Genomic DNA, 12,880 nt, shown 5'->3' with positions numbered 1-12,880 from the left:
TTACTCTGTGGTTTTGGAGGCTCTCCTGGAACTAGCTCTAATAGACCAGGCTGGTCTCAAACTCACAGAGATCCACCTTTGGCATTCATTTTCAACTTGGTCTTACCACCCTCCAGTCTCATCTCTAGCTTCACCTTCCAGATGCCATGTCTTTAGTATGCCAAGTATCTCTGCTGTCTCTGGAACAGCCAAACTTTTACACAGCCCTGTCTGGGAAAATGCTGTTCCTTCTTGAAACATTTTTCCTTGCTTCCGTCCTTTTCAGATAAACTCCTATGCATCCTTTCAAACCTGTTCAAATGTTCCACTTTTGAGAAACAGGGCTGATTTCTCCTGGGATCAGTTAATTAGTACCTCCAGTATAAGAAAGATCACACTACATTTTAACTACCTGTTCATATGTCCACAGCAAAATAATCTACATTTATTATCAAAGGATGTTGCACAATTTTTAGAAGATTGGATAATTGTACTCTATGTGTATTCCTTGAACTCGTGGCCACTTGGAAGAAGCCACCTGAACACTTCTGGGGGAAATGGGGGAAAGCCATCCTGAGATGACAATCACATGGTGTGCAGACAAGGCTCCGCTGCTACTATCTTACTGTCACCCGAGGTGAGCACCCCTTTTCCTGAATGCCACATATAGTTAAGATGAGGAGACTAGGCATAGCAGGAGAGTTGGTTACAGGACCCTTTTCATGTGCCCTTAGCAGTCCAACTTCAGGAGAACTCCTGATGCAGAGCAGAAGGGGACAGTCAACCAAATGGCTACTGAGATATCTATCCTTGTCAGAAAGTCAGGTGGGCCAGGTAGGTGGCACACACCTGTAATCTCCCAGCACATGAGAGATCAAGGCAGGAGGATTGCCAGTTTGATTCCAGCCTCAGTTACACAGTGAGAAACTGTCAAACAAACAAAACAAAGACCAGAGAGTTGAATGACAGGCTGTGGCTGAGGGGAGCCTAGATCAACCCTGAGGAGGGGCTGCTAACTAGCAGAGCCAGAGATAACTACACTGCTCATAAGAATCACTATTTACATATTTAAATTGCATCATAAGTAAAATGTTATTTACATATAATGCTTATTTTGGAAGGAGGGGCTTTTTTGAGACAAGGTCTCATGTAGCCCAAGCTGGTCTCAAACTCATAATGGAGCCAAGAATGACCTTGAACTCCTAGGGAAGTTGAGTTACAGGTGTGTGACACCATGACTGACTTATGCAGTGCTGTGGATTAAATCCAGGGCATCATGCATGCTAGGGAAACATTCTACCAACTGAACTACATGAGGGATATGTAGACCAGGCTGGTCTTGAATGTGACAGAAATTCTCTTGCCACTGCCTCCCAAGTGTTAAGATTACAGGTGTACATCAGTAAGCTCACCTACTTTACTGCTTATTTCACAACCAGAAACATCATCCTTGAGACCCAGGAGACCACGACACAAAGACCACCAAGGAGGTGGGGCTTCTGTTTCCAGGATGAGGAAAGCACCAGAGATCTCCCTATGGAGCCTAGGGCCAGGGAGAACAGCTCTGAGAGCTAAAGTCATTCCTCCCATCTGTTATGAGAGTGAAAACTGAGACAGGGGCCATGATGCAAGTCTGCAATTGTAGCACACAAGAGACTGAGGCAGGGGAATCTCAAGTTCAAGACCATACTAGGCTACACAGAGAGTTATAAGATAGCCTGTCTCAAAAACGAAACACACTTCTTGTCCCTAAGTGGGTGATACAAATTGGCGTTTACTTAGCACTACTTTCTGTACTGGCACCATACTCATTCAACCATCAACCATTTCTTAGGAATGGTTCTTGTCTCCATTTTACTGTGGAGATTGAGGCTCCAAGAAGTTAAATTAGACAAGCTTGTGGCATACTAAAACCCAAGTCTGTTTACCTTTAACACTATGTCCTTAGGACAGGGAGATGGCTGAGTAAAGCAATTGTCATTGGAGCTTGAGGTCCTAGTTCAAATTCCCTGAACTCATGGAATCTGGATATGTCGGCATGCATCTGTGATCTCAAAACCACTGCAGGCAGATGGAAGGTGAAGACAATACAACCTCAGAAGCCCACAGGCCAGACAGCCTGTACTGTGCAACACAGCCACAGACAACAATAAGACCCTGCCTCAAACAAGCCGGAAAGTGAGGGCCGACACTCAAAGTTGTTTTCTGACCTCCACACATATGCCACAGCATTCATGTGCAACACACACAAATAAAGCCATGTCCCTTTCATTACGTTATATTCTTTCCTTATTCAATAATAAATAATATATTTTATTGTAATTAACTAGATAGTTTTACCATTTAAAAATATTTCATAATAATGGTCAGACCACAGTTATCACAGTTATTATCCAACTATACTAATAGCCCATACCCAGCTCTGGAATTTGGAATTCTCCAACTGTGCTTTTAAGAAATACAATATTTGCCAGGCAGTGGTGGTACACGCCTTTAATCCCAGCACTAGGGAGGCAGAGGCAGGCAGATTTCTGTGAGTTCGAGGCCAGCCTGGTCTACAAGAGCTAGTTCCAGAACAGGCTCCAAAGCCACAGAAAAACCCTGTCTTGAAAAAAAATATTTGAGGAAAGCAAGTGGAATGAAGCTTTTGTACCTAAAGAAATCAAATGTGGAGCCAGGTGCATCCTTTGTACAAATCCAAACTATAAGGGGACTTTTAACCATCCTGATATGGGATGGAGATGTAGCTCATAGAGTTTCAGAAGGTAGAGTCCAGGCATCAGCATCCAAAAATAATACTTCAGGTAATTATAAAGCACAGCTCTTTGACAACCAGCACCCTGAACAGTACTCTTCCTCTGAGAGTTCTTTCCCCTGTGTCATGAAGCTAAGAAAGGCAAAAGTCCAGAAAACTCTGGATGTAGCTGTGGTGGATTTACCCTCTGACAAATGGATAGATTCCCAACACACAGAAGGAAGCCCTGGTACCCAGATACCCTGTGGGTTGGCACTGAATTGGAGGCTACATTTTACATCCTCAGACTTCAACTCAACTAAGAGACCAAGATGCAGTCTGTAGCCTGCTACTGAGGCTAGAGTCTGTGCTGAGCCCAGAAAGGGAAAGGAGGCCTAGTCTGGGTAACTAGCCCTCAGCATGAACAACACAGCCTAGGCAGCCTTGGCATCAGATGACGACAGTGGAAGAGATATCCTAGGAGGTCCCAGAAATCAGGCATGAGTCAGCTCAGGCCACCAATGAGCGTGGCCACCTTGAGCCCAACTTGAGCCTAGTGCTACACAATCCTCATGGGTTTAGGAGGCCTGTCACTCCTCAGCTCTCTCCAGTGCTCCATGAAAGCCACTGGAGCCCCAGATCTCTCTGACCTAGCAGTGGGATCCACTGAGGCAGCCTCAAGAGCCTCTGCCAGTGTCCAAAGCTGGGTAGACCTTTTCTGTTCCCAACTCCCAGTCTCATGGAGGATGACAGGAAGGCCTCAAGAGAAACAGAGACATGCTTCAAAACTACATTGCCCTTCTAAAACCTCAAACCGCTGAGTAGCCTTGAATAGCCTCTGTAGCCGAAGGTAAGACATGCTGCCTCACTGTGCTCTGCCAGACACTAAGCAAGGAAATAAAGCCCTCATGCTCAAGCAGACTGGCCAGGCTCACTGATCGTCTGTGCACTCCCACCCTCGGCAGCCTCATGCGAGGCCCCCACCGAAGCCCTTGAAGCCTTCCACTGCCCCATGACTCAGGGCAGCCTTGCCTTCAAGAAACAGGTTGCACCCACTCTTCAGATGTCAGTACCTGTTAGAAAGACAGACTTTGATTCAAGACACACCTAGGTTGGCTGCCGCTTTGGCCCCTGGCTGCCAGCAGGCTTACCTGTCACCCTGTTGCCGTGTAATTAGAGCAACACCTGGGAGAGAAGTCGAAGGAAGAGCTACAGGTAAGACCACCACCAGTCCTGGAGGGTGGTGCTCCCCAGAGCCCAGGAGCGACAGGTGAGACCACCACCCAGTCCTGGAGGGGGCTGCTCCCTAGAGCCCAGGAGCACCCACCCCGCATGCAGCAAGGCAGCTGGGCCACAGGGCCTAAGCCTCAGGGAGCTGGGTCTTGGGTGGGGTTTGGGGAGCAGCCTGGAGCCTCTCCTTGTTGTGATGCATCCTCAGCCAGGGCTGCGTTTCTCTAGCTCACCTGAGATGCTCCTGCAAGAAAGAGCGAGGTTGACTCCTCCTGTTCCTGTTTATCTCCAAGTCTCTGCAGCAATTTTCCCAAACTGAACAGCAAGAGGGAGACCTCAAAGAGGCGACTCTCTTCCTAGCTGCATCTCCTTCCTAATCCTCTGGGTGCCTCAGAAGGAAGAAAACGAGATTTTCAACTTTCAGGAACTAGCTCTGTCGCCCTCTGCACAGCACACAGCTCTGGAAGCCATCGCTCTCAGGCTTTTAGGACTCGATCCACAAAAATTCTTCAGCCCTCCATGTTCCCCAAAATGACAGTGCTCATGTGTGGCTGGAACCTGCCCGGATCCGGCAGCTCATTTAAATAGAGCTCATCATAACAACAGTGTTGGTGGAGAAGTGAGTAGCTGCAGGGCCCTGGGGACCCCCCTGTTTATACGTAGGAAGAATGATGCAATCTGGGTATCAAAATAGCAATCCAGAATGGAATAACAGGCTCCCGCAGCAGCGGTGCCTGCACAGCCAGAGCTCAAGTTGACACACTCTGTCAGCCCCACACTGCTGCAGCACGCAGATGCCAAGCACACACTCTCACCGCATCATTCTCAAAAACAGCAGGAGCCGGAGAGATCCCTCCAAGCCCCCTGCGCTGCAGGAAAGTGCAGGGGGGCGAGGAACCTCCAACAGACACTAAAATCTGTCTCCTAAACACTCACCTGCTCCTGCTACTTCACCTGAAGTCCTTATCCTGTGACGTCACAGTCGGTTGCCATAGTGACCAATTGTCCGTCACAAGCAGAGAATTAGGACTTCAGATGGAGAAGGCACATGTTTTATGATGCACAAAGGTCCTGGGCAGGTGTCCCTTGGCAGCTCTCTCTGTTCCCCAAGGAAACACAGCCACACACAAGCAGGAGGGAGAGGGAAGGAAAACAGGGGTGACTTGGAGGGAAGTCTTCAGGATAGGACAATAGTGGATGCTTAGAGCAGCACAGAACAATCACAGGTGGGGAGTGAGGATTGCCCAGCAGGAGCAGATGCTCCAGGAGGGTCTTAGATGCTAAACAAAAGATCCTGACCTTGACCTCAAGGAAAGGTCACCCAGAAAGGCTCTAGGGGCCTGACTGAACTAGGCTTTATGACTAAGGGCAGGAAAGTCACAAAGGAAGTTTATTCAGTTGAACATTAACAAGATCCTGAATGTGGGCAGACATGTCCAAATGGGTCAAAAGAGTTGCTCTAAAGAGAACATTAGTGTATGACCAAAATAAGACATGAGAGTAGTGGTGGAGTGTGAGGAGGCAAGAGGTGGGGCTATTCTGAACAGAGACAGGTATGGAAAAAGGGAGAGGGCAACTTCCAATCCTTTTGTAAACCATGTTTTCTCGATAGCCACATCTCTTAAATCAGACAGCATCCTGCCCCACCTGGACTAATGAGTTCCAAATCTCTAGTGCTTTCCAGAAATCTTTGGTCTACCAAATCTCCAAGATTCAGACACAGGGTCTAGAGTTTCAACAAAGTTCCCAAATCATTCTTGGACATCCAAACAGCACTGGTTTAAGGACTAACAATCCGGAAGCAATGGCCCGGACAACCACAGTGGCTTCCTAGTAATAATCTTCCTGCAATTTTCCTGCATGAGATTGTTGTGCCCAAGTTGCAAAGTCCCCAGAGACCACCAGGAAGACCCACCAAACTACAAAAGCAAGGTTTAATGATTGTTCATTCAACCATAACAGGGACCCTGTCTGGCTAGCTGTCACAGTAGCCTCCAGAGGGAGTGAAGTTCCCTGTCTACTGCTAGGTTTTATAGACAAAAATTACAGGATTACATCAATAGATACAGGATGGTTTCTGATTGGTTGACATTTGGGAACAATTAGGAGAATTTTTCAAAGTCATATTTTGGCATGAAATACCTGTGTACCAATTATTTTTATTGGTCAGTGCTGAGAGGGAACATTCTGTAGTTTCTATGGCATTGTCTTGTTACTTGCAGGTGGCCTGTTGTACTAGATACCAGTAGTTTTTAGAACTATATCCTGTAGGCTACAGGGAGGGTTTTGATTCCCCCCTGGAGTTTATTTTGTGGCCAAACAGTTCCCAGGAACCAATCATCTAGGAGGCTGGGATTAGGGGGGAGGAGGTCTGGAGTTTCTTTGTGTTCAGTTTTGGCCCTAGGCTCTGGGAGGGCAGGGGATCTGGAGTTTCCTTGTGTCAGAGGCCTATGTGTCTTTTCTGTAGCCTGCCATGACTACTAAAGCAGGTCCCTTTATTTTTAAATTATTAGAAGTGAAGCCTTTGAGTTTAGTTTACCCCTTTCAGAGATCAAATCAACCCTCACTGACAGGGTCTCATATGGCCCAGGCTAACCTCAAACTCACAAATCTACCTAGGGTTGACACTGAACTCCTGATCTCCCTGCTTGTACTTCCCAAGTGTCTGGATTAAAAGCTATGAGAACAAACATGTCATGCCAGAATGACTTTGTGTTGAGAGAGGGTCTCTATGTCCTAGAACTTGCTATATAGATCAGGCTGGCCTCAAACTCATCTGCCTTTGCCTCCTGAGTGTTGAGATTAAAGGAGTGTACCCACATCACACCCAGCTCACAATGCCTTTTGTTTGTTTTGTTTTTGTTTTTCTAGACAGAGGTTCTATGTACATCTCTGACTATTCTGGAACTCACTATGTAGACTAGGCTGACCTCAAACTCAGAGATCTACCTGCCTGTGTCCCCTGAGTGCTGGGATTAAAGGCATGTGCCACCACCACCTGGTCAAATAAATGACTTTTTAAATTATAGATTTGATCATGCCTCACTGATCACACTGGCTCCCAGTCTGCAGAAATAACATTTGTCAAGACCTCTGAGAAAAATATCTTTTCAGAGTCCCGTTTCTTCCCTTTAAGCATTCTATATGCTAGACAAAGTTAACCCCTTCTGTCCTGCTTACCTGCCTGTTTCTCCGTGGGCCTCATTCTCACATTATTTCCAAGCTGGAGTTTTCAGCCATATATTTCTATTCTGAGTGGCTTCTGCATAGCTATTTCTATTTGATGCCACCAATGGGCTCAAACCCACCAATTTTTCCAATGATTAAAACGAAGGTCATAACTACAGCTTGCCTGTTGTTGTCAATAAAGAACACAGTCAAGAATCAGCTTCTTGGACTGGGGAGTGCTTACCTAACATGTAAGTGCCCTGGGTTCAGTCCCCAGCACTCTGAAGGTAGAGGCAGGAAGATCAGAAGTTCAGTCATTCTCAGTACTTAGCAAGTTCAAGGACAGCCAAAGCTACATGAGACCCTATCTCAAGAAGAGAGATCAGGGAGATGGAAGGGAGGGAGGGAAGGGAGGAAGGAAAAAAGAAGGAAGGAAGGAAGGATTTCTTAGAACACAGTACACAATCCATTGGTGTCCACATTGACCAAGGCTGATTTTGTGCTACAATGACAGAATTGAGTAACTGTGACAGAAACTTTATGACTAGCAAAGTCAAAACTACATCCTTAGCTCAAAACAGCAGCTCCTCACACTCTTTTATCCATACTAGGATAAAACTCTGATTACAGAGTCTTGCTTGTTGCTAACCCACTTCCACCGTAAGCTCTGGCTGTGTAAATGGTTCACCTAGGCACTGGGCCTTCAGTCATGAGTAAGGTCTCACTGACAAGGAGGAGGACTGTAAGTATAAAAATGTGGGGGCCCCAGGACATGTGGAGACTACAAAGTGAATGTGGGGGAACTAGGAAGAGCCTTGAAAGGTCCAGCTAGTTCTGCTCTGAGCAGAAACTAAAGCTGAGTCCTTTTCTCTATTTCTTTTTGTGGTACTGGGGATTGAACCTAGGGTCTTGTGCATGATAGACAGTCCCTATACTGGTTATATACTTAGCCCTCTTTTCACTTTTCATTTTGCAACAGAATTTCACTTGTCTTGAATTTCTGTGACCCTTTCAAGCCTTGAATATGCAATACCTTTGCCTCAGTCTCCAGGGTAGCTGAGATTATAGGCCTGTACCACTAGGCCCACTTCTATTATTTTTTGTTTTTGTTTTTGGAGACAGGGTTTCTTTGTGTAGCTCTGGCTGCTCTGGAACTCACTCTGTAGACTAGGTTGACCTCAAACTGCCCAGCCTTTAGGTAACTGACAATGTAGGCCTAGAGTTAGAAGGAGTGATTGGGTTTGAAGTAGAGGATGTGGAAGCATAACTCCTAATGGCAGGACAAATATCATTACAGGAAAGAATAAGGTAAGCTGCAGTATCCAGGAACTAGGAGGTGGGGCCAGCAGCTGATCTGAAGCAGGATCCAGAATCTCAACCTGAGGCCTTCACAACCTCATTCTCTGAGGAAGCACCTGGGTGTGATGCCAACTTTCTGTACCCAGGAAATACCTACAGTAGATGCAAATGCAGACTGAGTCTGGGCTCATCTCATTTGGGAGACACTCAGTGACCCAGTAGGACCTCTGTCTCTTTTCACACAAAATCTCAGTAGTTGATACAAAGGAGGATATATAAACAGACCACCTGCAAAGCCACTGGCCTGAAAGGGGTCTGTAGGGAGTCCAAGGCATCGCCTTACTGTAGACCTGTAGCTTCTGCAGCCTGCAAGCCCAAACAAGCCCAGGAACTGGGATCTCATTGTTGTTGGTTCTGCAAATGACTGACCATGAGATCCTCAGCAGGCTTCTAGGCCCTTTCTGCACTCTCCATGTCCCATCTGTGTAGTAAACAGGTAGAGATGAATTCTAAGGGCTTTTCCCTCTGTCCGGCCTCCACAACACTTAGTTAGCACAACTAGTTCCCCATTCAATGACAGATCCAGTGACAAACAGACACTCCAAAACTGCCTATCAATCACTGCTACCTTGGACTTCCTCCCTCTGCAAATCTTTCTTACCATAGTTTTCCCCGTGCAGCAAGCACATCCCCACCAAACATGACCTACCTCTTTCCAGCCACCAGGGGAATTGCTCTCCCAGTAACGGGGATGTTCAAAGGTGCCAACGCTACTCCCAGGGCCCTAGAGAGCCAATTAAGGTGAGGAAACTGTTCTTGAACTAAAAAGCCACCCCGCTGACAAGGCTCTAGCTTCCGCACCTGCCACACACTCTGGCTCCATTCGGGTCAGCAGCCCACCCTCCACCTGGGAGACCTGGGGTACTATCTACTTAGACCCCATCAGTTTAGACAGGCTGTTCAAGGCCTTGAATAAGCAAGCAGCAGTCGCTGCCTTCCAGGCTTGCGAAGGAAGCCAATTCCACAGGCTCTGATTCTCACCAAGGCCATTAGAGCCCCTCCAGCTGAGCTGCTCATTAAGATTAGAGTCATTTCCCTCTCTGACTCTGAGATTGTAGCATCTTGCATCAGTTCCCTTTCTCTCTGTCTTCCCAAAGCCCCCAAGGCCTGCCCACCAAGGGACAGTGATTACTCCCCCCTTTCAGCATTAGCAGCATACAAGAAATATGCTGTTATCCTTAACCAGAAAACCTGTTACCCAGGAAATATGGGTCTATCTGCAGTGCTTATTTGGTGTTCTAAGAGTTTATCAGGTTCAACCTTGAAAAGTCAGAGAGGAGCTGGGATTGCTCAGTCTATCAGTGCTAGAGTCTGGATAAGCTCCAGAGATGTGAATTCCAGACCAGGCAGGGTTCTTCCTGCACCCTGATGCTGTCTTCTACTTGAAAATCCAGAAAGTAAGATTCCAAACAGGTAGATTCTAATATTTGGATGTGAAAAGCAGTCTCTCAGTCACAAGTTACTTAGTTTCTTTGAAGAGAAAAAGTAATGTTCTTTTTACTCTCGTGGGGAAGGAAACATCCAGTCAGTTACCCTCTCTAACCTAGAGCGAAAACTACTACCAACAGAACCTTCAGGATCCTGAAGTCAGAGCCAGGATTTGATAAACATCAGTTGTGGCAATATCTCCGCAGAGCCAGCTAATTTTGCTCAAAGTGTCACTTTAGTACTCAGTAGACAACTTTCCAGGTGAAGTTTGACCCCAGACTATTTTCAATAAGAGACTTAAAGCAAGGACGATTTTTCACTTACGATGGACCACTGTAAGTTGAAAATACCGTAAATGGGAAATACATCCAGTTCTCTCAGCCTACTGACCATCATAGCTTGGCTTAGCCCACCTCAAACATGCTTGGGATACTTGCATCAGCCTTTAGCTGAGCACATCACCTCCCACTAACACTCTTTTAGATATTCAGTGTCTTGTGTAACTCATTGAGCACTGTGCTGAAAGGAAGAGGCAGAGCGGTCTGTGGGAATTTCACACAATCACAAAACTGAACCACGCATAGACAAAGATCTCTCTTTGAGCCCCAGGCAGTGTTCTCACTGTGTGAGTAGATACCTTCCCATTATCCAGTCTTTCTGCAGAGTCAGCCTATTGCATCATACACTCACTGTGACTCGTCACACTCCTGCCTTTAAATACTTTGTCTATCAGGGATGATGGCACATCTCTCCATTCCTATCACTCAAGAACGTAGAAACAGGCATATCAGAGGTTCAAGGTCATCCTTAGCTGTAAAGTTCAAGGACAGCCTGAGCTGTCCCTCAACCTGTCTCAACAGAGCAAAATATATCATCCTTAGTCTGCAGGTTCTTTATCTACCTTACAAAACTGTTATATTTAGAACATATAACATACACACAAGAGCCCAGTACACTATGCACCAATCAGGGTGCTTGATCCTTTGTACCTGCAGAAAGGAGCAGGTCAAGAGTGAAGAGAATGCCCCATGGGAGGTCTGAGGACTCACAACTGCTTACTCAGTTCATGAGTGCTCATTTAAGTCCTGGATCTATAGCACCTTTTGCTGGGCTGTGGAGTGGCAGAACCAGAAAGCACAATTGACTGGATGAGAACATTCTTATCTGCTACAGGGCCTGAAGAAGGATCTCACTGCTACTGAAGGTTCAGAGTAGTACAGACCCCCGAGTCAGGAAAGACCTTCTTTCATTCAACAAGGCAACTTCTCACTCTGCTCAGCAACTGGGAGAAACACTCATTAAAGTGGATTTGTCCCTGTACAGCATGACACTATCTGGCTGGAGGCAGTGACATTGGGAACCTATTTGTTTCACAGCTCTGATCATCTCCCTCCCATCATCCCTCTAACTATTCCGACATCTTACTTAAAAACAAACCGGGTGGAAGGGGATTAGCCTCCTAGAATGTCTGTGACCCTGCTGGATAAAATGGCAGCTCTATCAGCTCTTTCCAAAGAACCAGACCCTTAGACATGATTTCTCAAACTATGCCCAGGGATTCAGGCTCAAATAAGATATTTTTAAGAAGGATTGTCACAGAGGGGTGACAATTCTGCCTTCCCCCAGACAGCTTGCTTGGATGACACTCTTTTTAGTCCCTCACAAAATATTCATTGACCAACCTAATGCCCAACTGTCCCAAGCACACAGAAAGCCTCACAATTTACTGTTCCCTGGCTTGAACAACAAGCAACCTGTGTACTGATCCACTTTCAATCAGAGTAATAGCTACTTGAAGTCTCAGGCCTTTCTTTTCATCTCTGTAAATGCCATAGAGTCTGGCACACAGCAGTCAATGTATAACTGTGGAGGAGATGGACACACAAACCAACAAACACTGCAGTACATAGTCTTAGTAACTCCAAGTTATAAAGAGAAAATCTATTCCGTTCCTTACCCACAAATGCAAATATGGAAGGTAGCAATGACATTGTTGTAAGAATATAAGATACAGGCTGGAGAGATGACTCAGGGATTAAGAGCACTGACTGCTCTTACAGAGGACCCAGGTTCAGTTCCCAGCACCTCCTTGGATGGCTCACAACTACTTTTAATTCCAGTTCCAGGACATCTGATCCCATCTTCTGACCTCTGCAGGCTCCTGCACACAAGTGGAATACATACATACACTGAGGCATACACACATACACATAATTTTTAATTATTTTAAAAATACTATAAGACAGCCAGGTGGTGGTGGCACATGCCTTTAATCCCAGCACTTAGGAGGCAGAGGCAGGTGGAACTAAATGAGTTTGAAGCCAGCCTGGTCAACCAAGCAAGTTCCAAGACAGACAGGACTGTTACACAGAGAAACCCTGTCTCTAAAAACCAAAATTAGAAATAATTGTAATAAGACACCACATATATAATAAGCTGCCTTTATGTTTCCAAATCAAGTGTCCTTATAGTTATAGGCCATTTCCCTCCATTTCAGCTTTAGACTCCTAGATTTCAGCATTTCGTAGTCTTTTACTATATACTAAGCATAACATAGAAGTTTTATGTACATATTCTCATTTAGGGTTTTTCCTACAGTCATCATATAGGCAAAAAAAAAAACCTTCAAGCACAGAGAACCCCTCATCCAAGAAAAGCCTCTGAGCGACAGATAGAAACCATTACAGAGAAGTCCAAGTCCATGCAGAGAACAAGGGGCTGTGTAGTGCTGCACACCTGCAGCGCACTCCTGCACCTAAGAAGTCCAGTCCATGCAGAGAACAAGGGGCTGTGTAGTGCTGCACACCTGCAGCGCACTCCTGCACTTAAGGCCAGGGATCACAGCAGAAAAGAGTCAGAGAGATTGCAAGAACCAGAGTAACACGAAGCTGGCTGTGAGATTTCGTCTTCTAGAAAATTTCAGAGAAGCTATACCCAGAAGTCTCACAGATGCCCATACCTAAACAAGACCTAAATGAAGAC

At 46.0% G+C, this 12,880-nt stretch overlaps 1 protein-coding gene across 3 annotated transcripts in view; it reads right to left on the bottom strand.

Annotated features, from left to right (window-relative positions):
• Window positions 1-12,880, bottom strand: part of Trim66 (tripartite motif containing 66) — a 69,376-nt gene that overhangs the window by 39,578 nt on the left and 16,918 nt on the right. The window contains exon 1 of one of the 3 annotated variants that reach the window (XM_013117565.3): window positions 4,177-4,846. The exons of the other annotated variants lie outside the window; for them this stretch is intronic. The gene's annotated coding sequence lies outside the window, so the exon portion shown is untranslated. Of the gene's footprint in view, window positions 1-4,176; window positions 4,847-12,880 lie in introns of those variants that run through there. 3 annotated transcript variants of the gene reach the window in all.

The sequence above is a fragment of the Mesocricetus auratus genome, unplaced genomic scaffold (genome assembly GCF_017639785.1).
Source record: "Mesocricetus auratus isolate SY011 unplaced genomic scaffold, BCM_Maur_2.0 Super-Scaffold_4256, whole genome shotgun sequence".
NCBI lineage: Eukaryota > Metazoa > Chordata > Mammalia > Rodentia > Cricetidae > Mesocricetus > Mesocricetus auratus.
Note: the sequence above shows the minus strand (reverse complement) of the source record. Positions and strands in the feature narration are given on the sequence as shown.